Source organism: Esox lucius, chromosome 9 (genome assembly GCF_011004845.1).
Source record: "Esox lucius isolate fEsoLuc1 chromosome 9, fEsoLuc1.pri, whole genome shotgun sequence".
NCBI classification, from domain to species: domain Eukaryota; kingdom Metazoa; phylum Chordata; class Actinopteri; order Esociformes; family Esocidae; genus Esox; species Esox lucius.
Genome location: NC_047577.1, coordinates 20,901,506 through 20,914,778, shown reverse-complemented (window position 1 = coordinate 20,914,778; position 13,273 = coordinate 20,901,506). Strand labels below are relative to the sequence as shown.

The following is a 13,273-nucleotide window of genomic DNA, read 5'->3' as shown; positions in this document are numbered from 1 at the left end:
TTGCGTTCCTGACATCGCAAACCACTCCACCCCTCCCCACCTCTTTCATCCCTCACTCCCTGCATGCAACCACATCCACATTCTGAGATCTGGGTCAGCCCTGTCTGTTCTCCCACTGGGAAGAAGGAGGGGCAAGAACTAAAGAAGGGAAAATAAAAATAAAAACCAGAGGGAAGTCGATGTGAAAAGAAATGGAGAGAAGGACGTCCGTGGGGGGACATCTGGTTGGCCTTCTACAATAACAACAACAGCAGTCGGGACAAAGATGGTTGCTCCAATTTCACCTCCGATTTGGCCGATCGTTATGGTTTTTTCACTGTGCTTTTTTCCATCATGATACTGGTGCATATGGAAATATCTACCTCTGTACATACTATGAAAAGGCAAACTTACTCTTTGGCTGCAAAGCCTACTTCACTTCACTTCATCCATCCCTCTCTTTCTCTCTCTTTCTCTCTCGCCATGCTTACTCTGTCAGAGATATATCAGGCCAGTCAGCTATGAAGGCTGTGACGCATCTCTGGGCTATTCAGCGGGGCTGCCGTGATGCGAGCTGTTAAAAAAAGCGATTGAAATAGGCCCCGGCACAGGAGTTGCTGAGTAAGCAGGGTTTGTTTGAGTCTCATCATTCTGTGAACCCGCCTTGCTTACCACACACACACACACACACACACACACCACACACACACACACACACACACACACACACACACACACACACACACTTGCCCTGTGGCTAGCCTGAGTCCCCACCCTCATTCTCTCTATCTATTCTGCTCAGCACATGGTGTGGATTTAGTGTTATGTTTGGGGACTGCCATTCATACACTGGTGTATGTGTGTGTTTCCTCTTGTCTTTCCTGTTCAATGTTTTGAGGGATAACAATACCAGGCAGGTTTGTGTTAGGTAGCGTGTGATGTCATGGGCCTGCATTGTAAGGATGGGCTGTTTTCTGTCCTTTCAAAAGGGATGTGTGTGTGTGTGTGTGTGTGTGTGTGGGTCTATGTGGGTGTGAGATAATAAAGATTAATGTTTTCCACTAAAGTACTAGATCTGCTTTTTGTATTTTTGTTTGGTATTTTAGTTTTTTTTAAATAAAAGGCAAAATAGATTTTGATCAATCAGAGTTGGGATGCCATGTAAAAAGCAAATAAAAACAAAATGCAATTATATATCTAATTGAAAATATTACAGAGACAACATATCAAATGTTCAAACTGAAAATTTTTATTGTTTTTGGAAAAATACATGCACATTTTGAATTTGATGCCCATTTTTAATATGATGCCAACAACATCTGTTGAGACAGGGGCATGTTAACCACTGTGTTGCATCTCCTCTTCTTTTAACAATACTCTGTAAGCATTTGGGAACTGTGGAGACTAATTGCTGTAGTTTTGAAATTGAAATGTTTTCCCATTCCTGCTTGATATAGGATTTCAGCTCTTCAACTGTTCTAGGTCTCCTTGTATTTGTTGTATTTCTTGTTTCATAATGCACCAAATGTTTTCAATGGGTGACAGGTCTAGACTGCAAGCAGGCCAGTTTTGCACCCGGACTCTTTTACAATGGAGCCATGCGGTTGTAATACATGCAGAATGTGGATTGGCAATAAGCAATAAGCATAATTGAAATAAGCAAGGCCTTCCCTGAAAAATACGTAATCTGGATGGCAGCATATGTTGCTCCAAAACCAACAGCTACAGAAAAAGAGACCACTGCACCGTTTTCTTTCCTTTCCAAAAACGTTGAAAAGGAAGGTTTTTAAGAGACCACTGCAAATTGAACGCTTCTATTCTTCACTCAAAACCTTCCTTTTCAACTTTTTTGGAAAGGTAAGAAAAAGGTGCAGTGGTCTCTACATTTTGTCCTGCGCTGTATATGTGGTGTTCAGCTTTAATTATGCCTTCACAGATGTGCAAGTCACCCACGCCATGTGCACTAATGCACCTCTACACCCCTGGCTTTTGAACTCAGCATTAATAACAAGCCGGATGGTCCCTCTTCTCGTTAGCCCGGAGGATGCGGCGTCCATGATTCCCAATAAGAATTTTAAATTTTTAAATGTTAAATTGTCAGAAGAAGTGGTCTGACAAATGTTGATTCGCCAGACCACAGGGCAGTTTTGCACTTCGTCTCAGTCCATCTTAAATGAGCTCGGGCTCAGAGAGGGCAGCCGCATTTCTGGATCTTTTTTATATATGGTTTCTTCTTTGGATGATATATATTTAACTTGCATTTGTGGATGCAGTGACATACTGTGTTCACAGGCAATGGTTTTCGGAAGTGTTCCTGAATCCATACAGTGATGCCCACCACAGAATCATGTCTATTTTTAATGCAGTGCCGTCTGAGGGCCCGAAGGTCACGGCCATCCAATATTGGTTTTTGGTCTTGTTCCTTGCGTACAGAGATTTCTCCAGATATTTTAATTATATTATGTACTGTAGATGATGAGATCCCCAAACCCTTTGCAATTTTAGTGTTGAACACCTCCCCATCTTTACTTCTGAAAGACTCATCCTCTCTTGGATGATCTCTTTATACCCAATCATGTTACTGACCTGTTGCCAATTAATCTAATTAGTTGTGAGATGTTCCAGCATGGAGTTTTTTTGCATTACACAACATTTCCAGTATTGTATTGCCCCTGCCCCAGCTTTTTTCTAGTAGGCCTATATTTTTCCAGACAAAATCAAATTTCTCAGTTTCAACATTCGATATGTTGTCTTTGTTCTATTTTCTATTGAATATCGGGTTTCAATTATTTTCACATTATTTCATTCTGTTTTTCTTGCCATTTTACACAGCCCCCTACATTTTCTTTGCATCCTTCTTCTCAGTTGTGCTTTGGACTTCCCACTGTTCTTTCTATTCTGGTTAGAGCCAGAATACTCATATCCAACATTAACAATGTCTACACTGTATTTCAGATTTTTTTATTTAATGGACAAAAAATGCTTTTATTTAAAAAACAGGGACATTTCTAAGTGACCCCAAATTTTTGAACAGTTGTGTATAATCTTGAATATTCATACTATTGATGCCACACTTGACCTACTAACATTGTGCTGGACCCACTGCCAAGCCTTTCTCATGGAAAAGCCTTGATGGACAACACAGTCAGTAATTGGAGCACAAAATTCATCTGAAACTATAACTCTTTGTACTCCCCTTTGAGCTACTCCACCACCCCTCCATCTGAATCCTTTTTCCTCTACGGGGTCCCTCAACCTTTCCTTTGTTCGTGCCCGCCCCTTGCTTGGTCCAATCTTGCAAATAACAACTCATTGGTGACCTCTTTTATGCATGGATAAGGACTGATTGCTGCTTGACCAATTGTGCAAAGAGCTTTTTTCACACGTGTTGAAGGGGTTCATACTAAAGGGAGCTGATTCGGCATTGACCAAATGTTTACATTTTGTTCGACATGATTAAAGTTTTGTGTCTTTTGTCTGAGCTGTCTTCACTGTTCTGTCAAAAATGATAATGATGGATAACAACTGGACCCATGTTTCATTGAAGTTTTCAGAGCTGTTGTTAACGGTCGATAACCCATTGAAACTGGTTCTATATACACAAAACCATCTAGGTTCCTGAAGGAAAACCATTTAGCACCACCCGTAGACAGGCACTATTCAACTATTTTCAAACACATTTTTGATTCGTTCGCACTTTCCTGAAAACTCTACACTCAACACTCTTTGTATAGCACAATTGTCATCATGTTGTCATGTAGAAAACATTACATTTCAAAATGCCAAACTCAAATGAATTCTAACACACACCTGTCGAGGTGTTCTGTAGACACCAACAGACATAATTTTTCAACAAGCAATCTGGATGTTGGCTTGAATAAAAAGTGCCACAGGTCAGATCACTTGTGTTTGGTAACAATGAAGGGCAACATCAGAGAAAGTGAGAGGAAGAGGAAGAACGAGAGGTGGATGAAGGAAAGGAAGGAGAATCATCTTTAATGACTTTTTCGATACCATGGTATTTTCATGGCATGAAAATGAGAAAAGTCTTACTATTGTTCAGGCTAACCGGTTTGCTCTCCTTGGAATTCATATGCATTAGCATGAGTACAAGAACATTTCCTAAACTTAAGAAATACATGTTCTCTTCTTGTTGTAGAATTAAGAGACACCTACTTGACTGCAAGACACCAAGCATCACATCAGTGGCCCAAGTACCATCCACTGTGAACATAGTTGTTTTGAAAAATCTAATCAATGACATTTTCCGAGATAAAGACAGTCAGATAATATAAGATTGTAATTTAGCTTGCTGCTGGATAACAATAATGACTGTAAATAAGTATTTCAAAAAGTGAAATCCTGCCTCTAAATGTGTATATCTTAAGTGTGTGCCCGTGTTTGTGACAGTTGGTTTGCCAGAAACCAACCACGACTGTTGAGTTGATGCAGTTAGGGTCATGTGGGTCCATTTCATGCAAATCATTGGTAAATGACATCCTTGACAACCTTTTCATGCTGTGAAGCGTGTATAATAACGAGCCTGAAAAGGTCACAAACCATCAACAACCCTTACTGAATAAAGATCCTTCAGATGATGTGTGACTGCCCATGTCATTCAAACAATTCTCATTGAGTTGGTGTCCTTGGCTGTCCTGCCAAAGTAAAAGGAAAGGCACATGTTTTCCTCTTCTTGCATTTTTTTCTTAAAAAAAAAAAATTGAAGTTAGCCACTGATTCGGGTCAAAAAGCAGAACCTTCAATCTCCCACACACACAACAGGCCGCTAAACTCATTACAATTTTGCAGCGCTTGAAAAGAGAAAGCCTACGCTTCTGAGGGAAAAATCTAAACTCTCGCCTACACAGTGGCACTGAAATAGCAAAGTAAAGCTCCCAACAGGAGCGATGTTCCACAAACCTTGCCTCGATTGATTGGAAAAGTCAGGCTTGATTTATCTAGTATTCAAGGCAGGGTTCATATTCGACTTGTTGCCTCATTTACCATCTCCAGCCGGGCAGCAGCATATGCTTGCAGAGTTGCTAATCTTGTGGGAACACTGCCAAATGGGGACCTAGCCATTTGCCTATAAGCGCTTTTAGTAGAGTGGAAACACTGCACACACAGTCTTATTACTGAAAATGCAGTATTAGGCCTGGCACTGTGGCTTGCTGACCATCATTACATAGGGCCGCTCGCCAGTGCTTGAGAGAAGTCACAGACTCTTTTGCAACCGATTGAAAATGATGATGCCAAAGTGCAGAACCTGGAGCTGGGTAGGTTTATCATGTGTCTTTTGAGAGGCTATAGCCTCTGTACGTTGGCCAATTTTGTCACCTGGACGTTGAAAGACATTTTACAAACACGTGGCATCCACAAGCACACACGCACACACACAAGCCTGCACGCGCCCACACGCCTTATTCAATTAGGTTGTAATGTCGCAAGATAGCAGATGATTACAGTTGTTGTATCTATCTTAAATATTTGGATTTTTTTTCACTGTGTGACCAAAGTCAGGAATACAGTTGAGATCCGTGTTCAGAAGACGGAAGGCGTCAGGAGGCAACGGAAGTGTAAGGACAGAGTTTTTTCTGCTGCCTTTTCCTGGAATTGTTTCTCATTGTTTAAAATGATGTCAGCTCTGGCCGAACAAAGGTGCAAAATATGACAGAAAAACAGCAGAAAAACAGCTGGCTACCTGCTGTTAAGATGGCAACAGACGGAAATCCACCAATAAACACTTGGCTTTGTTACAATTGAGGTCTGTGGAAGGCTATTCAGCCTTGAGAGCCTTGATTTATTGGGCCCAAAATGAGCCATGAGGTATTTGCTAAGTCAAGCATGGAGAATAATCCCAAAACAAAAGATCTTGTTTGAACAAAAGTTGAGTTCCAATTCAGTAGTTTTTCAAATTAATAGGTATTATCTACTTGTGTTTGTGTCTTTGGGAGAAAATAAATTGATGATAGTTCCATGGTCCAAGCGTAGACAATTGGTTAAATAACTGATCAATAACACTGCAATCCATTGTGAAACTTCCTACTGAGCGTAATACATTTTGCTCTAAGTGTTTAGGCCAAGCAACGCATCTCACTGTGGAGCTCATAAATACTTTTCCCTGTTGAGATCACATCTTGGCCATTGGACAATCAGGCTCATTGAGTCAGAGTGGCTGAAATGTTTCTGTAAGGCATGTGACCGCGGTGCCCAGTGACCAGCATCCAGAGATAGTGGCTGACCTTAACACTTGTGTTTCAACACCGCCCTTGACCTCAACATCACTCCATCGCCCATTGCGACACACAAGAATTTGCTGGGGGAAATAAATAATTGTTTGGAAAAAATCTCAGTGCTAGATATGACCAGTGAAAGACCAATTTAAGATTACCATACACAAGGGCTGTGACCTTTGACATTGCATTTTATGCATGGTATTTGAACAAGAGTAAACAATTGTTTGTTTAACGGCTATTCTGTAAATGCATCGGACTAGCAATACTTCAAGGTTTTCCACTGTGTTGGTGGCAAAGCACGTGAGAATAGTTGGAAAATAACATCTGATATGTTCATTGGATAGACAAACATACAAGATAGTTTGCTGATAGATATATTTCTGAGTTAACCCCTTCTTCTGGTATAATCTATGACCTTAAGGCATGTCTTTATTATAATCTACTTACAACCTAATGTATTAACAGTTTACCTTTGGAGCCAATGTGGGTTTAATAGTTAACTCTCTGACGAGAGAGGTCAGCATGGCCTGATGGTTCAGTAACTCCCTTATCTAGATCATTGGGCAATCTGGTGACAGAAAAAGTCCGGGGAGTGCATTTACAATGAGTATTGCTTTTGGCATGAAGGTGAAAACAGTGCTTTGCGATGATGTAATCCAACCTAGGAGTCAGGTGAGCCAATCAGAGTACAGCCTGTTTGAAAACACCTCATGGTACATGTCACTGTGGTTGCCGGCAGACAGACCAAATAATCCGGAACATTCTGAACTCTCGCATTCATGTCAACATCAGAGCTCATTTGATTTGCATCAGTACAAAACTATGAAAAAAGTGACAATTGTCCACCCTCTCAAAAGGTCTTCGGAAAACACAATTAGTACAACTTCTTACTTATTTATTAGAAAGATAATATATACACCACTTAATTATGTTGATAGACAGTTACAGGACCACACAAGTATACCAATGTATGACTTTAAGCATAAAAATGTATAGTGCATAGTAATCCCTTTTTTAGGAATTTCATAAAAAGTGGGACAGTCCCAGTCCTATCGCACATTTTATGGTAGTGTTGGGAAGACAGGAAAGATAAGGGGAGTCAAAGGTTATTTGGCCCAATTCAAACCCATGCTGACTCATACATCTGTGTTAGGGTTAGCAGCTCACACTGCTAGACAGTCCCAGACCATGGGTGATAACAACTGGCTGAAACATTAAAAGATACAGGAAATGTGTGATGATTCTATTGTACATCAACTGCTATTCAGCTTGCTGTCAACTGTTGCTTGTCCTCGCCTTGAAAATGATTCATCTGTGTTTGACCTTCAAAGTATGAAACATTCATGTTAAGACTTGGCTCCCCACCCCTATTGTAACATAAGAGCAGGTTGGCTTGGCACAGATAGGAACTGGCAGGTAGCTGAAACTAGCCAGATCTCTTTCACACACACACACACACACACAAAAACACACAAAATGCCCATTAGTCTTACTGAACTCAAAAGAAGACTGTTTGTGTGTGTGTTCTCCACCACAAGGTCATCTCTTACTGGTAGCCCCCTCGTACACACTCAAACCGCTTCACACCACACTTCATTCTTCCAGGGTCACCTGAGATACCATTTGTTTTCAACAATCCAAGTTTTCAAATAATTTCCAAAATGGCCACCTCCGGGGAGGAGAAGATAAGCGCAATCAGTTTTGCAGTCAGGATGAGTGTTACTCGTGGGCTAACTGCACTCGTACCTGTTAGGAAATCCATTCTCTAATGATGTCATGCAATTACATAATGCTGAATAATTCATGACAAGGATTTCAGGTATTTGATTTGAATGATTTCAGGTATTTGACAGCATATGGAGAGTACCGGATTTAGTCAGCTTTATTATCAGTGCTCTTTCTCCAGCGGCCTTCACTTTCTGTCCCAATGTGCGTCATTCCTGTGTAAACGAGTCCTTGTTTACAGGAGCAGCATAAAAAGGAGAAAAAAAAAACGGGTCACTGTGGTTGGTCTACGCGGGCCACGCTTTACCGCCCTGTACGCCTCCTGCCCTCCGCCTCCTCACATCCCGAACACTGACCTGTGAGAGCGGTAAAAACGCTTACCGCCCCCCCCCCCCCCCCCCCCCCCGCTCTCTCCTTTTCCGCCCACGCTGAAACATGCACAAGCGAGCGGCGCAGCAATTAGAGCAGAGTGTGAATCATGGGTTGCACAATAACACTGCGCCGCATAATCATATAACATCGGCTTATCTGTCTCGCCAAGGGCACCTAGTGTACTCTGCTTGGCCGTCCAGGGCCTCTCTCTGTGGTGCAGCGTGGGGCTGTGTGACAGGTCCAGATGAAGACGGATAACCGAACTGGAGACACACCAGGAGTAAAGTGGGAGGGGGGGGGGATTCGCTTCGCAGGGTGAGAGAGAGGGGGAATGGAATTAGGGGGATGTAGGGACGGGTAGGACTTGTGGTGGAGGAGGGGTGTCGACAGGTGGGCTCTGGCCCGGAGAGACAGCCCAAACAGATCGGATAAAGCCTCTGATGCTCTCAGCCCACTCAGCTCTTCTTAGCTCGGAAAATACAGTCTGCCAAGGGCTCTGCCTCATCTCTGACACCTCACATACACTCATTCACTCAAGGCTTACACACACACACAACACACACACACACACACTAACACCCAACTCAGGTAAGCCTTTAATAAGAGTGTGGCTTGTTGTGTTGCATGTTAGTGTGCACGGGTCATGTGTCAGTGTGGGAGCCGTTTGTTAGCATGTGTCATTCAAGGCTTACGTCTGCAGGTTGTTACCACACAGAGCTTTGAGATGTATTACATGCATTCTAGACATCGGGGGTTAATGCTGAGGCTGAACATAAATGCTGCAGAATGGCTTGTTAAGCACTTTGTAGAGAACAGTTTGCATTTGCACCTACACCCTTTAGCTCTGCCAGAATAGCCTACCTAGCCAGCACAAAGCCTCCTGAGAATCATATATCAAATATCAGTGAGGAGGACACAAAAGACTCAAAATGTACTTCTTTTTTTCTTTTTTTCTTATTATTTTTGTTTTATGTCAAGATGAAAGATGGAGGACAGATGGCAAATTCTCAGGAAGTTGGTGAAATTCTCAGGAAGTTGGAGAAATTCAGATGCTACTTGTCTTCCTGGGAATCAGTCAGCTGGAGTGACAGAGAAAGTCAGTTCTACAGACCTAAACAAATGATTGTCCCATCAGGTACTCGGTTCTCTGTCTTTGTAGGTGGTTGATTAACTGGATTGCCCTGAAGAGTGTTTGGGCCACATACAATAAAAAAATTATAATAATCAATTTCTTGATAACCAATTGGTGAAAATGGCCCAGCTGGTCCGGAAGAGATCGAGAAGGTCTAGACATTCTGAGATGGGAGTGACTGCAACAGCCAGAAACCAGTATTGCATGTGCCCAACCTACCTCAAGGAGCTCGTGACATAAGGCGTCCCTATCCAACATCCCACACATCAATGTTGGTCAATTTTGGTCAATGCTGGTCAACACTAGTCAATGTTGGTCAACACTAGTCAATGTTGGTCAATGCTGGTCAACACTAGTCAATGCTGGTCAACGCTGGTCAATTTTGGTCAATGCTGGTCAACGCTGGTCAATTTTGGTCAATGCTGATCAACGCTGGTCTATGCTGGTCAACACTAGTCAACACTGGTCAATGTTGGTCAACGCTGGTCAATGTTGGTCAACGCTGGTCAACACTGGTCAATGCTGGTCAACGCTGGTCTATGCTGGTCAACACTGGTCAATGCTGGTCAACGCTGGTCAATGTTGGTCAACGCTGGTCAACGCTGGTCAATGTTGGTCAACGCTGGTCTATGCTGGTCAACACTGGTCAATGCTGGTCAACGCTGGTCAATGTTGGTCAACGCTGGTCAACGCTGGTCAATGTTGGTCAACGCTGGTCAACACTGGTCAATGCTGGTCAACGCTGGTCTATGCTAGTCAATGCTGGATCCACTCTCAGCATGTTGCAACCAGGATTCAAAGTCCTGTTCCACACAAACAAAACAGAAGAAAATCAAAGGACTGTGGAGTTTTCCAAAACCTTTTGGGAAAAGAAACCATCATTTTAGTCTCATGCTGCTAAATCTTTTACCACTGCGGGCACTAATGAATGAGCTGAGGAACTGTTACAAAATCTGACTTCTTCAGGACAAGTCAGCACACATGGGGTTTGCAAGGGCTTATGAGACCTCTCAAAATAGCACTGGAAAGAGGAATGGGAACAATTCTATTAAACAGATTTCAGGAAGGCGGTAACGGAAAAAAAAACACAGGCAGATAAAATGTACATTCTCCACAGAGAGAGAGAGGGAAAGAGAATGTGAAACGGCTATTGTTTTCATCCCAGCTGATTCTGTTGGACAGAATAGAATTTCCCCCATTCATGTGGGAGGCCTTGTGTTCACATGCCTATTGTACATACCAAATCACAAGCGGACCCTCATATAGTGCACTACTTTTTGATCACAGCTGCATGGCCCCTGGTCAAAAGGAGCACACTATGTAGGGAAAAAGTTTCCATTTGGGATGTAGGCCTGTTGTTCTGGGTACACAACGCCCTCACATCTGGTTTGAATTAGACCAGCTCAGATAAATGGCTTCTGCTGCCGTTTGTGGTTCAAAGAGGAGTTTTTCAGCAGCGGTGACCGCATGGCAAGCCCACGCAAGGATTATAGTGGCTGATGCCAGATGACAAAAACAGAGAGGGAAGTTTGAAAATGTCGGAAAATGTTGGTTTGATTCATGTGCTAGACGTCGTAAAACCATTTCCTTGACAGAAGGACTAGGAGGGCCTGTTTTTGGTGTTGTTTTTTTATGAGTCTTTAGTTCAGACCTGGCGAAAATAGACCAATGTGCACATATGGGATCTGCTTGCAATATAAGGCATCTCCTTAAAAATTCAGGGATTATTGGCCACTCAAAGTAAAAATGGCACTGTTGAGACAAAATAGGTCTCAGGAAAGATGTATCCCTTAAAAAGAATAATATCTGGAATCTCATGGCTAACTGAGGTATGATAACTATACTATACTGAGTTATGATAACTATACTATACTGAGGTATGGTAACTATACTATACTGAGGTATGGTAACTATGCTCATAAAGTATGCACATATGAACAACATATTATACAACCAGCCCAAAATGTATTTTGCAATATTAATTTGGCTTAATGACCCAACACAAGCTGGCAGATTAACTATTTCCATTTAGCATAGCTGAAATTGGGGTTGGTTGGCACAGTAATATAAAAGGGGAAGTTCAACCATTTTTAAATGTGGCCACGTTATGTGCATGCAGTCGATGTTGTTACAAACATTTAATTATTCTCACGTTTTGTTGAGGGATTTAATATCATGATGTGTTTGAACAAAAACTAATATCAATATTTGTACAAACATGAAAATGTGGGTGAAATGTGGTTCTCCTGTTATTTGTTCTTGTAAACCAGACACTTTTTACTATAACAAAATGTGTATTTTGGGCACACCACCCACAGGAGGGACCATAAGGGGCTGGTGCAGAGAGGATCGGGCGGCAGTCGAAGGCAGGGGCCTAGACAACCCGATCCCCGGACACGGAAACTAGCTCTAGGGACGTGGAATGTCACCTCGCTGGCGGGGAAGGAGCCTGAGATGGTGCGTGAGGTTGAGAGGTTCCGACTAGAGGTAGTCGGGATCACCTCTACGCACGGCTTGGGCTCTGGAACCACACTCCTTGAGAGAGGATGGACTCTTCACCACTCTGGAGTTGCCCATGGTGAGAGGCGGCGGGCTGGTGTGGGTTTGCTTATAGCTCCCCAGCTCTGCCGCCATGTGTTGGAGTTTACCCCGGTGAACGAGAGGGTCGTTTCCCTGCGCCTACGGGTCGGGGATAGGTCTCTCACTGTTGTTTGTGCCTACGGGCCGAACGGCAGTGCAGAGTACCCGACCTTCTTGGAGTCTCTGGGAGGGGTGCTGGAAAGTGCTCCGACTGGGGACTCTATCGTTCTACTGGGGGACTTCAACGCCCACGTGGGCAACGACAGTGATACCTGGAGGGGCGTGATTGGGAGGAACGGCCCCCCTGATCTGAACCCGAGCGGTGTTCAGTTATTGGACTTCTGTGCTAGTCACAGTTTGTCCATAACGAACACCATGTTCAAGCATAAGGGTGTCCATCAGTGCACGTGGCACCAGGACACCCTAGGCCGCAGGTCGATGATCGACTTTGTTGTCGTTTCATCTGACCTGCGGCCATATGTCTTGGACACTCGGGTGAAGAGAGGGGCGGAGCTGTCAACTGATCACCACCTGGTTGTGAGTTGGATCAGATGGCGGGGGAGGAAGCTGGACAGACTCGGCAGGCCCAAGCGTACTGTAAGGGTCTGCTGGGAACGTCTGGCCGAGTCTCCTGTCAGAGAGATCTTTAACTCCCACCTCCGGCAGAGCTTTGACTGGATCCCGAGGGAGGTTGGAGATATTGAGTCCGAGTGGACCATGTTCTCCACCGCCATTGTTGAAGCGGCCGCTCGGAGCTGTGGCCGTAAGGTCTCCGGTGCCTGTCGAGGCGGCAATCCCCGAACCCGGTGGTGGACACCGGAAGTAAGGGATGCTGTCAAGCTGAAGAAGGAGTCCTATCAGGCCTGGTTGGCTTGTGGGACTCCAGAGGCAGCTGACAGGTACCGACAGGCCAAGCGGACTGCAGCCCGGGTGGTTGTGGAGGCAAAAACTCGGGCCTGGGAGGAGTTCGGTGAGGCCATGGAGAAGGACTATCGGCTGGCCTCGAAGAGATTCTGGCAAACCATCCGGCGCCTCAGGAGAGGGAAACAGTGCCCTACCAACGCTGTTTACAGTAGAGGTGGGCAGCTGTTGACCTCAACTGGGGATGTCGTCGGGCGGTGAAAGGAGTACTTCGAGGATCTCCTCAATCCCGCCGTCACGTCTTCCATTGAGGAAGCAGAGGATGAAGGCTCAGAGGTGGACTCGTCCATCACCCGGGCTGAAGTCACCGAGGTGGTTAAGAAACTCC

At 44.0% G+C, this 13,273-nt stretch overlaps 1 long non-coding RNA gene across 1 annotated transcript; it reads left to right on the top strand.

Moving 5' to 3' along the window:
• Positions 1 to 8,619: 8,619 nt before the first annotated feature.
• On the top strand, positions 8,620 to 10,247 carry LOC117594861. The gene is made up of 2 exons (XR_004576122.1): positions 8,620 to 8,900; positions 9,291 to 10,247. It is a non-coding gene; the product is annotated as an uncharacterized LOC117594861 (long non-coding RNA).
• The last annotated feature ends 3,026 nt before the right edge of the window (positions 10,248 to 13,273 follow it).